Raw genomic sequence first — 18,037 nt, forward strand, 5'->3', positions numbered from 1 at the left:
CTCCACACAAATATTTTGGGTATTTCATAATAAGCCCTCGCCGCTGCACAATGCAGAGGGAGATTAAAGCTAATACTAGACTTCAGGACAGGTGAGGAGAGTGTGGAACAGAAATCTGAGAAAGGACTGGAGGAGAAAGATTCCAGATCTCCAGATCCAGATTCCATTCTCTTTCTTCAAGGAAACCACGGAGCTCAGGCCCTGGACATGAGAGGAGATGTGAGCCTTCAACAAGTGCTCCTCCCATCAGGCAGGAGTCTTCCTTGAAGCATGAATGTGGCAAACAAACAAGCAAAAACAACACAAGAAAAAAGAATAAAAAATGTGTGCATTAAACTTGTTATGTGAATAGCTGTTTCTACTTGGAGTGAAGCCCTTAGCTTAAGGGTCTCTGTTTTAGTTTTACATATTGCACATCACTTGCTCTGTCATCATCCCCAAAAGCATTTATTAAAGCCTCCCCGTTGTGGGGTATTGTGTTAGGTCCTACTCAGAGCAAATCAGGAAGAGATGGTTCCTGGCCACTAGGAGTCTACAATTCAAGTACCAAGGAAAGGCCCCATCTTTTTCCTTCTTCTCCGGATCCCTTGTAGCAGAAATCCAGTTTATATTTTGGCAGGAACTGGTCAACCTTTCCCTAACCTTTCCTCTTTTAAATATCATGTTTTGAGAACATCAAAATGCTATATTAACTGCTAATATTTTTTCTATTGTTAAAATGATTTTAAGATCAAACACATCTAAATTCTAAGAACAATGTATTTATGAATAATCAAAAGAACAACAGAGAAAGCTATTTTCCTGTCTTCCTTTTTCTCATAAGTATTAGATCTAAAAGCATCTTAAAAGGGAAAACAAACCTTGTAATTTATTACTGCCTTTGTTATGTGAGTGGTCGGTTTTGATGTTGTTGATAGGCTCATTTAATATCACATTTTTAACTTAGCTGGAAAAAATTCTCTGAATGTTTTGGTTCCCCAAAATTATTACATATAATATAAAAACAAGATTTCAAAGAAGAGCAAAATACTGATATGAATCTTCAGTGCATGTAGCTTCAGCAAATAGGAACTTTTGTGGTTTTTAAAATATAATTGTATCCCTTGCCTGATAAAATTTTCTTATAATACCTTATGCAACAGCATCCTGTGACTGAAAATATAAAATGGAATATACATTTTTAAAGTAAAATATTTCTTTTTAAACATCATGCATCAATACCTCGAGGCCAGAAGACTAAATATCTGTCAGAAGGTGGCAAACCAGAAATTATAAAAATCAAAGACATGGGAAAAACACATTTATCTTAGCTTCCTCTTCATGGGGATCAAAGTTCACACTAAGCACAGTGATTACATCTGTTTAGTAAGCCGTCTGCCTACAATGAACTTCAAAATTTATTCTTTCTAGTTAAAAAGAAATACCTAATTTTTTATGAACGGTATAGAGAAATAAGAAATAATCTTTAACATTTTGAATACTTCCTTCCTGTGTTTCTATTAGATGTAGCATACGTAGTTGAGATCACACTACACATCAATTTTTACACTCTAGGTTTTTCTCTTAATATAATTTAATGCTTTATGTTATTAGAAACTGTCCATTGGTATCATTGGAATGGCTACTTGATATTTTATCAAACGGGTACACCATAATATGCTAAGCCAGTCTTCCATTTTTTAGATATTTAGGATATTTCCAGTTTGTGCTGTTAGAAATAACACTGCATTGAACAGCCTTGCGGGCAATGTTTCCTTTTAGGGTTCCACTCTAGGACAGACTCTGGAAGGGGGATTATTGCACCAAACAGTAGGAATGGTGTTAGAGCTCTTGGCATGTGTTGCAATTTTTTTCCTTAACCCGTCAAATAGCAGCACCAGTTTAAACCGCTGTCAGGGTCCATCAGAAAGGACATTTCCTGACATTTTAGAAGAATCTAGAACTAGAAATGCCATTTGACCCAGCCATCCCATTACTGGGTATATACTCAAAGGATTATAAATCATGCTGCTATAAAGACACATGCACGCATATGTTTATTGTGGCACTATTCACAATAGCAAAGACTTAGAACCAACCCAAATGTCCATCAATGATAGACTGGATTAAGAAAATGTGGCACATATACATCATGGAATACTATGCAGCCATAAAAAAGGATGAGTTCATGTCCTTTGTAGGGACATGGATGAAGCTAGAAACGATCATTCTCAGCAAACTCTCACAAGAACAAAAAACCAAACACCACATGTTGTCACTCATAGGTGGGAATTGAACAATGAGAACACTTGGACACAGGAAGGGGAACATCACACACCGGAGCCTGTCTTGGGGTGGGGGAAGGGGAGAGGGAAAGCATTAGGAAATATACCTAATGTAAATGACGAGTTAATGGGTGCAGCACACCAACATGGCACATGTATACGTATGTAAAAAACCTGCACATTGTGCACATGTACCCTAGAACTTAAAGCATAATAAAAAGAAAGAAGAAGAAAAAAAAGAACCAGCATTCTGTGTTGTTTCATCTTCATATGCTCCTCCCTGTTTTAAAAAGTAACTGAATTGAGGTTCACATGAAGGGATGCTCTGAGAGAGAACCATGCACAACTGTCTTTGTACAGATCTTGTTGAAGACATGGTCCTCTCTGTCACCAAAGGACTCTGTTAAAAAAAAAAAAAAAAAAAAAAGCATGGTAGAGAAATTGCTGTCAGATTTCATTGCCAAGGAAAAGTGAACAACTGGTATCCATAGTCATTTGGAGTCTTACAGCTATGTGTGTTTATCTTGCCATTGGCCAGTAGAGAGTTTAAAAGCTCACTTTGCAGTATCATGGAAGGCTTACTGTTTCACTTTATTTTGGCTTCAATCTGGTTTTCTCACCTTAAAAGCAATTTTTACAATTGATTTTTTAACTACTTTAAGTTCTTAAAGAAAAAAGATGTGATCTAAATTAACTAACACATAATTTTCCCTTAAAATGTTTTTGTCGAAAAGATATTGTCACTTTGAGTTGTATTTTACTGAGCATTAGTGAAATTGAGTATTTCTTCATTACTCATTTATAGTTCCTCCTTGGTGGTTTGCAATTTATTTTCTTTGTCCATTTACTTACTGAGGTCTTTTTTTTTTTCTTTATAATTTGTGTTTTGTGTGGTAAGACTATCAAGCCTATCAAACTTTTTCACATTTGTCGTGAATATTTTCCAGTTTTTTTTTTCTGACTGTGATTTTTTGACTTAAAAAGTCTCTTTGTTATTTAGTATAATTTTCCACAGTATCTTTGGAAGCATTCAGTCAATGAATTATTATTATTGTTATTTGTAATTTCTTCCATTGCTTTTAAGCTTTGAAATTCTCCACTGACTGAGAGGTTTGACAAACATAAACTTCAATTTTATCTAGTATTTAACTGCCTTAATAATTTTATAATAACTCTTTATTTGAAATTAATTTTGGTAAAGTTCATGTGGTTAGGATCTAGACTGATTTTTTTCTCAATCCCCTAAAATTCCTTTAAGATGTTGTATGTTGTTAAATCTATACATTGACTTCGGAAGAATAGATATCTTCAAAATATTCAGATTTTCCATTCAAGAGTGTATGTGTCTGTATGTATTAAACATTTCTTATAAATCTTTTAGTAAAATGTTGTGATTTTATTCATGTGGTTGTCACAATTTTCTTGCTAAGTTTATTCTAGGTATTTTATGTTTTCTCTTCGTTTTATAAATAGTATCTTTTCCAATTATACCTTATAATGGATTATTGCCAATATGTAGTTTTGAATTTTTTGCCCATGTGTCTATATTCAGCCATTTTACTAAATTGACTTTCTCTTGATGTTTATTCATTTACAGTTCTTTTTTGTGCGTGTGTGTTTATTTTTTATTGATTGATTTATTTATTTTTTAATTTTATTATTATACTTTAAGTTTTAGGGTACATGTGCACAACGTGCAGGTTTGTTACATATGTATCCATGTGCCGTGTTGGTGTGCGGCACCCATTAACTCGTCATTTACATTAGGTATTTCTCCTAATTCTATCCCTTCCCCCTCCCCCCACCCCACAACAGGCCCCGGTGTGTGATGTTCCCCTTCCTGTGTCCATGTGTTCTCATTGTTCAGTTCTCACCTATGAGTGAGAACATGCGGTGTTTGGTTTTTTGTCCTTGCAATAGTTTGCTGAGAATGATGGTTTCCAGTTTCATCCATGTCCCTATAAAGGACATGAACTCATCATTTTTTATGGCTGCAGAGTATTCCATGGTGTATATGTTCCACATTTTCTTAATCCAGTCTATCGTTGTTGGACATTTACGTTGGTTCCAAGTCTTTGCTATTGTGAATAGTGCTGCAATAAACATACGCGTGCATAAGTCTTTATAGCAGCATGATTTATAATCCTTTGGGTACATACCCAGTAATGGGATGGCTGGGTCAAATGATATTTCTAGTTCTAGATCCCTGAGGAATCGCCACACTGACTTCCACAATGTTTGAACTAGTTTACAGTCCCACCAACAGTGTAAAAGTGTTCCTATTTCTCCACATCCTCTCCAGCGCCTGTTGTTTCCTGACTTTTTAATGATCGCCATTCTAACTGGTGTGAGATGGTATCTCATTGTGGTTTTGATTTGCATTTCTCTGATGGCCAGTGATGATGAACATTTTTCCATGTGTTTTTTGGCTGCATAAATGTCTTCTTTTGAGAAGTGTCTGTTCATATCCTTTGCCCACTTTTTGATGGGGTTGCTTGTTTTTTTCTTGTAAATTTGTTTGAGTTTATTGTAGATTCTGGGTATTAGCCCTTTGTCAGATGAGTAGGTTGCAAAAATTTTCTCCCATTCTGTAGGTTGCCAGTTCACTCTGATGGTAGTTTCTTTTGCTGTGCAGAACCTCTTTAGTGTAATTAGATCCCATTTGTCAATTTTGGCTTTTGTTGCCATTGCTTTTGCTGTTTTAGACATGAAGTCCTTGCCCATGCCTATGTCCTGAACGGTATTGCCTAGGTTTTCTTCTAGAGGTTTTATGGTTTTAGGTCTAACATTTAAGTCTTTAATCCATCTTGAATGAATTTTTGTATAAGATGTAAGGAAGGGATCCAGTTTCAGCTTTCTACATATGGCTAGCCAGTTTTCCCAGCACCATTTATTAAATAGGGAATCCTTTCCCCATTGCTCGTTTTTGTCAGGTTTGTCAAAGATCAGATAGTTGTAGATATGCGGCATTATTTCTGAGGGCTCTGTTCTGTTCCATTTGTCTATATCTCTGTTTTGGTACCAGTACCACGCTGTTTTGGTTACTGTAGCCTTGTAGTATAGTTTGAAGTCAGGTAGCGTGATGCCTCCTGCTTTGTTCTTTTGGTGTAGGATTGACTTGGTGATGCAGTCTCTATTTGGTTCCATATGAACTTGAAAGTAGTTTTTTCCAATTCTGTGAAGAAAGTCATTGGTAGCTTGATGGGGATGGCATTGAATCTGTCAAGTACCTTGGGCAGTATGGCCATTTTCGTGATATTGATTCTTCCTACCCATGAGCATTGAATGTTCTTCCATTTGTTTGTATTCTCTTTTATTTCATTGAGCAGCGGTTTGTAGTTCTCCTTGAAAAGGTCCTTCACATCCCTTGTAAGTTGGATTCCTAGGTATTTTATTCTCTTTGAAGCAATTGTGAATAGGAGTTCACTCATGATTTGGCTCTCTGTTTGTCTGTTATTGGTATATAAGAATGCTTGTGATTTTTGTACATTGATTTTGTATCCTGAGACTTTGCTGAAGTTGCTTATCAGCTTGAGGAGATTTGGGGCTGAGACAATGGGGTTTTCTAGATATACAGTCATGTCATCTGCAAACAGGGACAAATTCGACTTCCTCTTTTCCTAATTGAATACCCTTTATTTCCTTCTCCTGCTTGATTGCCCTGGCCAGAACTTCCAACAATATGTTGAATAGGAATGGTGAGAGAGGGCATCCCTGTCTTGTGCCCATTTTCAAAGGGAATGCTTTCAGTTTTTGCCCATTCAGTATGATAATGGCTGTGGGTTTGTCATAGATAGCTCTTATTATTTTGAGATATGTCCCATGAATACCTAACTTATTGAGAGTTTTTAGCATGAAGGGTTGTTGAATTTTGTGAAAGGCCTTTTCTGCATCTATTGAGATAATCATGTGGTTTTTGTCTTTGGTTCTGTTTATATGTTGGATTACATTTATTGATTTGCATATGTTGAATCAGCCTTGCATCCCAGGGATGAAGCCCACTTGATCATGGTGTATAAGGTTTTTGATGTGCTGCTGGATTCAGTTTGCCAGTATTTTATTGAGGATTTTTGCATTGATGTTCATCAAGGATATTGGTCTAAAATTCTCTTTTTTGGTTGTGTCTCTGCCAGGCTTTGGTATCAGGATGATGCTGGCCTCATAAGATGAGTTAGGGAAGATTCCCTCTTTTTCTATTGATTGGAATAGTTTCAGAAGGAATAGTACCAGTTCCTCCTTGTACCTCTGGTAGAATTCTGCTGTGAATCCATCTGGTCATGGACTTTTTTTTGGTTGGTAAGCTATTAATTATTGCCTCAATTTCAGAGCCTGTTATCGGTCTATTCAGATATTCAACTTCTTACTGGTTTAGTCTTGAGAGGATGCATGTGTCGAGGAATTTATCCATTTCTTCTAGATTTCCTAGTTTATTTGCATAGAGGTATTTATAGTATTCTCTGATGGTAGTTTGTATTTTTGTGGGATCGGTGGTGATATCCCCTTTATCATTTTTTATTGCATCTATTTGATTCTTCTCTCTTTTCTTCTTTATTAGTCTTGCTAGGAGTCTATCAATTTTGTTGGTCTTTTCAGAAAACCAGCTCCTGGATTCATTAATTTTTTGAAGGGTTTTTTGTGTCTCTATTTCCTTCAGTTCTGCTCTGATTTTAGTTATTTCTTGCTTTCTGCTAGCTTTTGAATGTGTTTGCTCTTGCTTTTCTAGTTCTTTTGATTGTGATGTTAGGGTATCAATTTTAGATCTTTCCTGCTTTCTCTTGTGGGCATTTAGTGCTATAAATTTCCCTCTACACACTTCTTTGAATGTGTCCAGTAGATTCTGGTATGTTTTGTCTTTGTTCTTGTTGATTTCAAAGAACATCTTTATTTCTGCCTTCATTTCATTATTTACGAAGTAGTCATTCAGGAGCAGGTTGTTCAGTTTCCATGTAGTTGCGTGGTTTTGAGTGAGTTTCTTAATCCTGAGTTCTAGTTTGATTGTACTGTGGTCTGAGAGACAGTTTGTTATAATTTCTGTTCTTTTACATTTGCTGAGGAGAGCTTTACTTCCAACTATGTGGTCAATTTTGGAGTAGGTGTGGTGTGGTGCTGAAAAGAATGTATGTTCTGTTGATTTGGGGTGGAGAGTTCTGTAGATGTCTGTTAGGTCTGCTTGGTGCAGAGCGGAGTTCCATTCCTGGGTATCCTTGTTAACTTGCTGTCTCGTTGATCTGTCTAATGTTGACAGTGGGGCATTAAATTCTCCCACTATTATTGTGTGGGAGTCTAAGTCTCTTTATAGGTCACTAAGGACTTGCTTTATGAATCTGGGTGCTCCTGTATTGGGTGCATATATATTTGGGATAGTTAGCTCTTCTTGTTGAATTGATCCCTTTACCATTATGTAATGGCCTTCTTTGTCTCTTTTGATCTTTGTTGGTTTAAAGTCTGTTTTATCAGAGACTAGGATTGCAATCCCTGCCTTTTTTTGTTGTTGTTTTCCATTTGCTTGGTAGATCTTCCTCCATCCCTTTATTTTGAGCCTATGTGTGTCTCTGCATGTGAGATGGGTTTCCTGAATACAGCACACTGATGGATCTTGACTCTTTACCCAATTTGCCAGTCTGTGACTTTTAATTGGAGCATTTAGCCCATTTACATTTAAAGTTAATATTGTTATGTGGGAATTTCATCCTGTCATTATGATGTTAGCTGGTTATTGTGCTCGTTAGTTGATGCAGTTTCTTCCTAGCCTTGATGGTCTGTACAATTTGGCATGTTTTTGCAGTGGCTGGTGCCCGTTGTTCCTTTCCATGTTTAGTGCTTCCTTCAGGAGCTCTTTTAGGGCAGGCCTGGTGGTGACAAAATCTCTCAGCATTTGCTTGTCTGTAAAGGATTTTATTTTTCCTTCACTTATGAAGCTTAGTTTGGCTGGATATGAGATTCCGGGTTGAAAATTCTTTTCTTTAAGAATGTTGAATATTGGCCCCCACTCTCTTCTGGCTTGTAGAGTTTCTGCCGAGAGATCCACTATTAGTCTGATGGGCTTCCATTTGTGGGTAACCCGACCTTTCTCTCTGGCTGCCCTTAACATTTTTTCCTTCATTTCAACTTTGGTGAATCTGACAATTATGTGTCTTGGAGTTGCTCTTCTTGAGGAGTATCTTTGTGGCATTCTCTGTGTTTCCTGAATTTGAATGTTGGCCTGCCTTGCTAGATTGGGGAAGTTTTCCTGGATAATATCCTGCACAGTGTTTTCCAACTTGGTTCCATTCTCCCCGTCACTTTCAGGTACACCAATCAGACATAGATTTGGTCTTTTCACATATTCTCATATTTCTTGGAGGCTTTGTTCATTTCTTTTTATTCTTTTTTCTCTAAACTTCTCTTCATGCTTCATTTCATTCATTTCGTCTTCCATCACTGATACCCTTTCTTCTAGTTGATCGCATCGGCTACTGAGGCTTCTGCATTCGTCACGTAGCTCTCGTGCCTTGGTTTTCAGCTCCATCAGCTCCTTTAAGGACTTCTCTGCATTGGTTATTCTAGTTATCCATTCGTCTAATTTTTTTTTCAAAGCTTTTAACTTCTTTGCCATTGGTTCGAATTTCCTCCTGTAGCTCAGAGTAGTTTGATCTTCTGAAGCCTTCTTCTCTCAACTTGTCAAAGTCATTCTCCATCCAGCTTTGTTCCATTGCTGGTGAGGAGCTGCATTCCTTTGGAGGAGGAGAGGTGCTCTGAGTTTTAGAGTTTCCAGTTTTTCTGCTCTGTTTTTTCCCCATCTTTGTGGTTTTATCTACCTTTGGTCTTTGATGATGGTGACATCCAGATGGGTTTTTGGTGTGGATGTCCTTTCTGTTTGTTAGTTTTCCTTCTAACAGACAGGACCCTCAGCTTCAGGTCTGTTGGAGTTTGCTAGAGGTCCACTCCAGACCGTTTGCCTGGGTATCTGCAGCAGTGGCTGCAGAACAGCGGATATTGGTGAACCACAGATGCTGCTGCCTGATTGTTCCTCTGGAAGTTTTGTCTCAGAGGAGTACCTGGCCGTATGAGGTGTCAGTCTACCCCTACTGCAGGGTGCCTCCCAGTTAGGCTACTTGGGGGTCAGGGGCCCACTTGAGGAGGCAGTCTGCCCTATCTCAGATCTCAAGCTGCGTGCTGGGAGAACCACTACTCTCTTCAAAGCTGTCAGAGAAGGACATTTAAGTCTCAGTTGGAAATGCAGAAATCACCATCTTCTGCGTTGCTCACGCTGGGAGCTGTAGACTGGAGCTGTTCCTGTTCGGCCATCTTGGCTCCTCCCATCTACAGTTCTAACAACTATCAGTCATGATAGTTTCTTCTACTTTTTTCTTATTCTTACGTCTCAAATCTTTGGTCCATATTTGTATTCCATTAGCCAGAGCTTGTAAAACCAAGCTAAATAATGTTGATGATAATAGGCCTCTTTATTTCATTCCTATTTTAATGGGAATGCCCCCAGTGTTTGCTTAGTAAGGATAACATGGTTGTCAGTTTGACAGAAATATTATCATCTTGAGAATGTATTTCCTTATGCCTAGATTTCTAAAGAGTCAGGAGTGGGTGAGAAATTTTAAGAATTAACATTTTAACATATATTGAGATACAACCATGGAATTTTCTTATGTGATCATATGATTATTATTAATGTATTTCCTAACGCTAGAGTATGCCTTCATCCTGATGAAACCTATGAAGTTGTGTTTACTCTTTTTTAAAAAATATATATAATGCCAAATCCAATTTGCTGGGCTTTTGTTCAGGATTTTTGCATCTTTGTCCACACTTGAGATGGTTCCATAGTGTGTGTGTGTGTGTGCATGTGTGTGTTTGTATTATCACTGTAGGTTTTTTTGTGTCATGGTTTTCCAGTTTCATAATTGACTGGAAAGTTTTCAGTGTCTTTGTACTCTTCAAAATAGTTAACATAGTAGCAATGATCTGATCCAAAAAAGGTTGAAGAAATAATTTTGTCTATATTCTTATTTTTTTATATCTTGAAACATTCCAAGAAGAATGAAAGAAGTTTTACCAAAAGCTATATAAGAGGACAAAATGTAGCTAAGACAAAATAAACTATTTGCAGATATGTATCACAATTTTTACTGACACCAAGAGTTGAAAGAAAAGTTCCTTAGGTCACCTTAAAGGATACACAGCCTGGCCTAGAGAGCAAAGCCCTTGCCACCACCCCCACAGTAGTAAAATGTTTCTTATAATATGTTATATACAGGTTCATGGCATAACACAAATGCATCAGTGTAATTAATACCATCTGCAAAGTATACAAAAAATGAAGTGCAAAGAAAAAAAAAGAAAAACATTTCAGGTATGCAGCTCACCCAGTTGGTTTCACATAATAGGGGTGTAACATTCAAAGTATCAAATGGATGCATTGCATGGTCTTCAGCTCCTTCCTAAATATTTTTTAGTTACAACTGATCTTTTGATAAGAAATGAGCAGAAGAAGGTTTGAAGTTATAATTGCTCTCTGCCAAGAATCTGGGGTGCAGATTTTCTATGTCAACACCATATGTTTGAGAATCAATCAAGGAGGACAGGGGCTGCCTCCCCTTCCAGGCCATCTGTCTGACTTTATGGCTGCTCTGTTTGTCTGAGCAGCTCCATTCATGGCTCCATCCTCTCACCTCAATGAGGCTGTGGGAGTACTGGGGAGTGACCCTTGCCTTTGGGCATCTCTCCATGTTGCACTCTCTACCTTTTAGTCAAGCCTCTGACATCCCTGATCGTCATTCTGCTGCCCTGTAGTGTAGGTCTTTGTTTTGTTCTGTACAGGGCCCCTCCGCTCAGGCCTCACATTCCCTGTGGTCCTGGTGAGTATATCAATCAGGCAGCTTATCCCTCCACTTGTCATGTGCCCCAGGTTGGGCCTTTCGTACTCTCCCGGGAATCCCAGGCTAGTCACACAAGGATGAAATGCAGAGGCAGCTGAATCATTCTAAAGGCAGAGCCCGAAAAGATGCTTCTGAGAGTTCAGCCATCTCCTGGCTCCTGTCTTTCCCAAACCTGGTTCTTCAGTTCTTTTGGGGATCGTCTTTGCTTCTCCTCTCTTTGGTTTTCTTCCAATCTCTCTCCTCTCTTTCTTTCTCACTGTCTTCAACTCCCCTTTCTCTCTCTCTCTCTCTCACACACACACACACACACACACACACACACCCTTTTGTGGCCTAAGTTAGTCTCAGGTTCATTTTCTGATGTTTGCGGATCCTACACTGATAACACGACACAAAATTAGATTCCAGGCCTGTGCAGCCCCTTTGGGTTGACACCTCAGTTGTACTGTGTGCTGGCTTATCACTTATTCCTGGAAATTGTCTCTCAGGTCATCTTCCACAGTCTGCAGCTTGGAGTCTAGTCCTGCCCCACACCTGAGACCAGCCCAGGTCTCCAGGGCCCCAGCCCACACCCAGGATGCTAGGCTTCTCTCATCCTGGAAAGGAGACTGAGTTCCTGGGGGGTTTCACCAACATGACCCCTCATCAAATTTCCACTGCCCACCTGCCCATGATCCAAGCAGAGTTCTTTCCATTTGCTCCTTTTACTCTAAAGAGCCTCATCAAGTGTCCTGTTTATGTGCATGTGTTTCCAGATAAGAGGAAATCTCGCATGACAGAGACAACTGTGCCTTTAGTCTCCTGCCCAGGTGTTGTTCTATCAGGCAGATTTCTACTGTCCCCAAGGTTAAGGCACTCTGTAAGGAAGTAGATAGCAATTTGCGGTGGCACTTCAGTCTCCTCTCCCCGAGGTAAGTCTGGATGTGCTTTGTAAGTAAGAATACATAGCTCTGCCTTCTCTGGGACTCTGAGGTCTCGGCACAATCACCTCTAAGAGCACTGCTCATTCCCACTTATCTTTGAACTCTGTCTGGACTTTGTCTTCTTTGGGAAGGGTGGTATGTAGAAGGTGGCCATAAAAATGATATGGTACCAAAATGTCAAGCCTGCATGTCAAGTTCTAGCCATCTTCTGGTAGCTTATGAACACTGCGCTCTATGCTCTTCTGGTCTTACCTATCAAGGAAATCTCTTCACTGAGCATTCTGAGAAGTGATGATCTGGAATATCTTCTATCCACTATGCTACTTCTGCATTCCCTCTGGGACAATTTGGAGAAATGTGTTTTGAGATCTCTTTGACGGAAATCCTATACCAACTTCTGTTCTTCCAAGGACTCCCTATGCCTACATTTTCAGGAAGTCTTTAGAGATGAGTTACCTCTTCTGGATGCAGGAGTTGCACAGCCTTAAGGTGATATCTGAGGCAGTGAGGCAGAGGGACAAGATGGACCCCACCATACTTTTAGGGTACCCATTAGTGATGTGACTCCACCTCCCGTGGGATGAATGAGAAGGAGGTGGAAAAAGGGTAGATGCTTTTTTCCTAGCTTTTTTGAGAGAGCAGGCAAATGCTCCACAGTCCTCAAACACAGAGCTTTTAGTAAACTATAGCTTAGACCTAATGCCAAAATGGGGCTTCCTTCTCCTTCCCTTGGAATTGACAATAACCTAGGATAAGCTTGATTTGACTTTATGTCAGTCATAAAAGTGTGAATTGCAGAGAATCTCTGGAAAGTATGTGGAGAGGAGGCACCGAGGAGGAGTTATAAAAGAACCTGCAGTTCTGAGCTGCTGATGCATACAAAAGTGGGCACAAATTGCATTATGGGAGATTTAATGTTGGTATAGGATGCACTGTCATGCAGGAAATGGCTAATAGAGTACCTAGAAACCAAACTTGGGACTGGGAGTTGAGTGAAGAGATAGTTTTAAAAATATCTTTATTATCAGGGAAGAGCTGTAGTTTAAGTGTAGAGAAAGGGAAAACCAATTAGACAGACTATTAATACCAAATGTTTCCGTCATTAACACTCATTGTGTTGCTGCTTCTCAAAATAAAAAGCCATTTGTGACCCAAAAGTTGGTCAGCACCAATACCTTTAGATCATGCTGAAAACAGAAGGGAACCTAACTTCCTGAGAGCTTACTACATGCATTTTTAATAGCTAGATCATGTAGGGAAATCAGCATGTCTATTATTAAAATAGAAAAGCTGAGTGTTAGAACACTAATTTGGAGCAGGAAGATTATACAAGACAAATTCTGAACATGAAGATGATAATTTTCCCTTGAGCAGGAAAATAATTTAATAGAACTCAATGCATTAACAGACCTATAGTAGAATGTTAAAAAGAAATTCAGCCAGTGAGAATGGGGAAGACCCATGGGAATATTAAGAGTTGAGCTATAAATCATCTGGATACGGAGGATCCACAACACTTGCTACAGAGCTTAGAGCAGCAGGAGAAGTCACTGAATGAAAAGGAGAGAGAAAAAATTCAAAGAGATTACCCTTGTCACAAAAGGGGCACGTGTTTTTTTTTTTAACTAAATTTTAAAAAACTATAGACATGCAGGTTTCTCCAGATATTGTTATGCCATTACCCCTCCAAAGAAGGCACTGCAGAATTTAAAGCCATGAGTTCCTTATATAGAAAAACTCTTGATAATCCTTATTTTGGAAAACAAAGTTCAAGAAAAAATGTGAAAGATTAATTAAATGTGTGAACAATTAGCAACTTTCATATGAAAAGCATTGTGTTGGAGAGTTCGCGGGATTTAATGTTGTAGAAAATGTGATGTCCTTGCCCTCAAAAAGCTGTTGTACTACAGGAAATGAAATGGAATTATTTATAATGAAACTGGTAAGTAATCAGGGCCATATATGCAGTTGACCCTAAGAGCTAACGAGTGTGAAGCTGGGCAGGATGCTTTTCCCTATAATGGCTACAGAGGTACAGTAGAGAAGGTGGTATTTGGTATCTCAGGTGGTGGGTATAGCTTGATTAACTTTACACAGGAGTAGAGAAACTTCTTTTTCTCTGGGTAGATACCCAGGAGTGGGATTGCTGGATCAAATAGTAGTTCTACTTTTAGTTCTTTAAGAAATCTCCACATTTTTTTCCACAGTGATTGTACTAGTTTACATTCCCACCAACAGTGTAAAGGTGTTCCCTTTTCACCACATCCAGACCAGCATCTATTATTTTGATTCTGATTATGGCCATTCTTGCAGAAGTAAGGTGGTATTTCATTGTGGTTTTGATTTGCATTTCCCTGATAATTAGTGATGTTGAGCATTTATCCATATGCTTGTTGGCTATTTGTATGTCTTCTTTGGAAAATTGTCTACTCATGTCCTTAGCCCACTTTCTGATGGATTTTTTTTCTTACTGATTTGTTTTGAGTTCTTTGTAGATTCTGGATATTAGTCCTTTGTCAGATGTATAGATTGTGAAGATTGTCTCCCACTCCGTGGGCTGTCATTTCTGCTGATTATTTCTTTTGCTCTGCAGAAGCTTTTTAGTTTAAGTCCCATCATTTATCTTTTTGTTGCATTTGTGCTCAGTTTCTTGGTCATGAAATCTTTGCTTAAACCAATGTCTAGAATGGTTTTTCCAATGTTATCTTCTAGAATTTGTATGGTTTCAGGTCTTAGATTTAAGTCTTTGATCCATCTTGAGTTGATTTTTATATAAGGTAAGAGATGAAGATCCAGTTTTATTCTTCTACATATGGCTTGCCAATTATCCCAGCATCATTTTTTGAAAAGCATGTCTTTTCCCAGTTTTATGTATTTGTTTGCTTTGTCGAAGATTAATTGGCTGTATGCATGTTTAGAGCGTCACAGTTCGCAATTGCAAAAATATGGATCCAGCCCAAATGCCCATGAATCAACGAGTGAATGAAGAAAATACATATACATATATATATATATATATATACACACACCATGGAATACTACTCAGTCGTAAAAAGGAATGAAATAATGTCATTTGCAGCAACCTAGATGTAAATGGAGACTATTATTCTAAGTGAAGTAACTCAGGAATGGAAAACCAAATATCATATGTTGTTACTCCTAAGTGGAAGGTAAGCTATGAGTATACAAAGGCATAAGAATGATACAATGGACTTAGGGACTCAGGCGAAAGGGTGGAAGGGCGGTGAGAGATAAAAGACTACACATTGGGTACAATGCACACTGCTCGCGTGATGGGTGCACCAACATCTCAGAAATCACCACTAAAGAACTTATTCATGTAACCAAACACCACCTGCCTCCTAAAAACCTATTGAAATAAAAAATAAATTAATTTTAAAAAAAGAAGTAGAGAAACTTGATGAGTCTATGGGGTATGCCAGTTAGCCCAGAATATCCATGTATTCTCATCCTTCATTGGTTGAGGGTTCACAGACCTACTGTGCAAGCACTGGGGTGGCCAAGGGCAGAGATGGGTCAAACCATCCTGGCCTGTGTCATTCAGAACTTCCTCTGCAGTGAAGGCTCTGGTTCTCTGGTGGGCATTGATTCGAGACACACGAACACGCAAAGGAGTTTGCACTTTAAATCACTGTGTAATCATGGAGTGATTTAAAGCAGGCGAGTTGTGCTTCTTCTGGGAAGCTGTACTTCTTTTTGGAGTCTCCAAACCAATCACTGGGACCCCACAATGCTGTGTGATGTGGTTCCAGTCTTCTCAGCCACCATTCAGGTAATGGTAGCTCCTCTTCCTGGGACTGAGACATCAGGAACATCCCTCTTCCTTGCATCTTATCAGTTGCCACATTTACTGAGGCCAGACATTTTGTGAGTGACAAAAACTACCTTATCCTAGATGTGCATATAATATAGGAACAAACAACATAGAGAGATGCAGTTATGGGCCCATAAAGCAAACCCAGGGTGCAGCCCTGAATGGCCTAGAGTTTCCTTTAATTCATCTCTCTCCTTCTTAACAAGAATGTTTTCCAGACATCAAAATCTGCCTCTTTCAGAAAAAAGTATCTCTTGTGGGCATTTTCGTCTTCCTTCCTCATCTCTACCCTACCACACATTTCTAAGTGACACACTGCCTTCCCCTTTGAGCCACCAGAGGAGGCTAGAGACCTCTTCGGAGTTTCTTTCTCTGACCCTGCCTGGGACAGCTTCTTCCCTGTTGCTTGCTAAGATCCTGAAGCCATTCTGACTTTCGGCAATTATTTGTCAGACACCTTCTATGATGTAGTAACTGTGCTAGAACCTTGGAATACAACAGATGGAGACATCCTTCCTGTTTTCCCAACAGAAATAAACTTGAAACACAGCTCAACTCAAATCAGTAGACATTTGTGGAGTATCTACTGTGTGCCAGGCACTCTTTTAGGGCTGGAGAGAGTATAAGGATGCTTTCTGCTGTGAGCAAAAGTCTCTAACTTAAAGTGGATCTAAAAAATAAAAAAGGGGAAATTTATTACTACACAACAGAGGTAGGGCTGTTCCAGACATGGCACACCAGGGCTCTGGCACCACTTCTCTGAAATTCACTTGACTCTGACATCCTTCATGTGTTATGTCATCAGGCTCCCTCCCCTCCATGATTCCAGGATATTGGCAAACTTGTATGTGTCACATTCAAGCAAATAATGTCTAAAGACACAAATGGGACTTCTTTGCTTCATTTACATTTTCAGGAGTAAGGAAAGCTTTCCCAAAAGCTGTCTAGAAATCTTCCCTGCAAATATCATTGAGCAGAATTGTGTAACAAGTCCATGCCCGAACCAATAACTGAAAGGGAGAGAGGAATTAACATGACTGATGTGGACCAATTAGAATGTAATGAGCCCATTCCCTAAAGCACATGGTCGTGTGAAAAGTGATAGATCTCAGTTTGCTGAGGGGGTCGGAGGTCTGAGCAAGAATCTCGAGAGCTTGTCAGAAGAAGATGGCAGTGGAGTCATGCGTTGCGCTGGAAGAAATTAACAAAGATCTGGAGATGCCCACCAACCAAGAGAAGACATGCCCAAGCTGTCCTGTGGTCCAGTGAGTGGCAGATCTACACTTAGATGGATGCAACCTTGAATTAACTGACTAGATTAGTAAAAGAAGTCTACCCAGAAGCTAGAAAGAAGGGCACAAACTTCAATTTTGCAGTCGTTTTGGATCTTAAAGGATATTGCTATCAAGTAAAGGAAATTGGAAGTGTCATGTCTGGTAGAAAAGGGGTGGATGATGAATAACCCTAAAGGGGCAGCAGTTCCAAATAGATTATTTTCACATAGCAATTACTCCTCCAAACCAGGCACCACTTCCCTCAGGGCACATGAGACCATATTAAATTTTATTTACTATTTTTTGCATTTATTTTCCAATTAGTTATGTAAAATTCCTTATATAGTCTTTTTCACCTTATTTCCAATGAGCCTTTAAACTCTAAACACATTGTAATGCATCTATGTAGGAGTTATATTTGGTTGTGCTATGGAATGAGTATTAATAGAAGGTCCATATTATTTCAAGTCCTGCTGTAAAATATGAAAAGTGCTCTTAGCAGTCTGTATAAAACTGTATTGTTAAATATATGTGTGTAGTTTTTTAAAAGGTAAATCCCTAAATAAAATCAGGATTCTCTGAGGCAAGCATAAAGTATGCATATGTGTGTGGAAGCTAGACTGGATGTTGGTAGGGCAACCAGCAGAATTGGATAGAAGATTGATCTGGTGCCTTTTTAAATATGATTGGTTATTCCTTATAGTTCCCCATTGCCTGCACGTATTTTTCTTCAAGTAAAGTAAAAATTATGACCAATAGTTCTAACTATTGAAGTCTAACTAAAGAAGTCTTTCATCAGGAAAAGATTGAAGTTTATTTTGTTATATCTGCTGGTGCTCCTTCATGGTATCATGCTTCCTTGTGTGTT

The 18,037-nt window shown here is 38.8% G+C and overlaps 1 protein-coding gene across 1 annotated transcript in view; it reads left to right on the plus strand.

Annotated features, from left to right (window-relative positions):
* SV2C (synaptic vesicle glycoprotein 2C) overlaps positions 1–18,037 on the plus strand; it is a 565,988-nt gene that overhangs the window by 284,913 nt on the left and 263,038 nt on the right. The gene's annotated exons all lie outside the window — the stretch shown is intronic.

This window comes from Hylobates moloch, unplaced genomic scaffold, assembly GCF_009828535.3.
Source record: "Hylobates moloch isolate HMO894 unplaced genomic scaffold, HMol_V3 SCAFFOLD_23, whole genome shotgun sequence".
NCBI lineage: Eukaryota > Metazoa > Chordata > Mammalia > Primates > Hylobatidae > Hylobates > Hylobates moloch.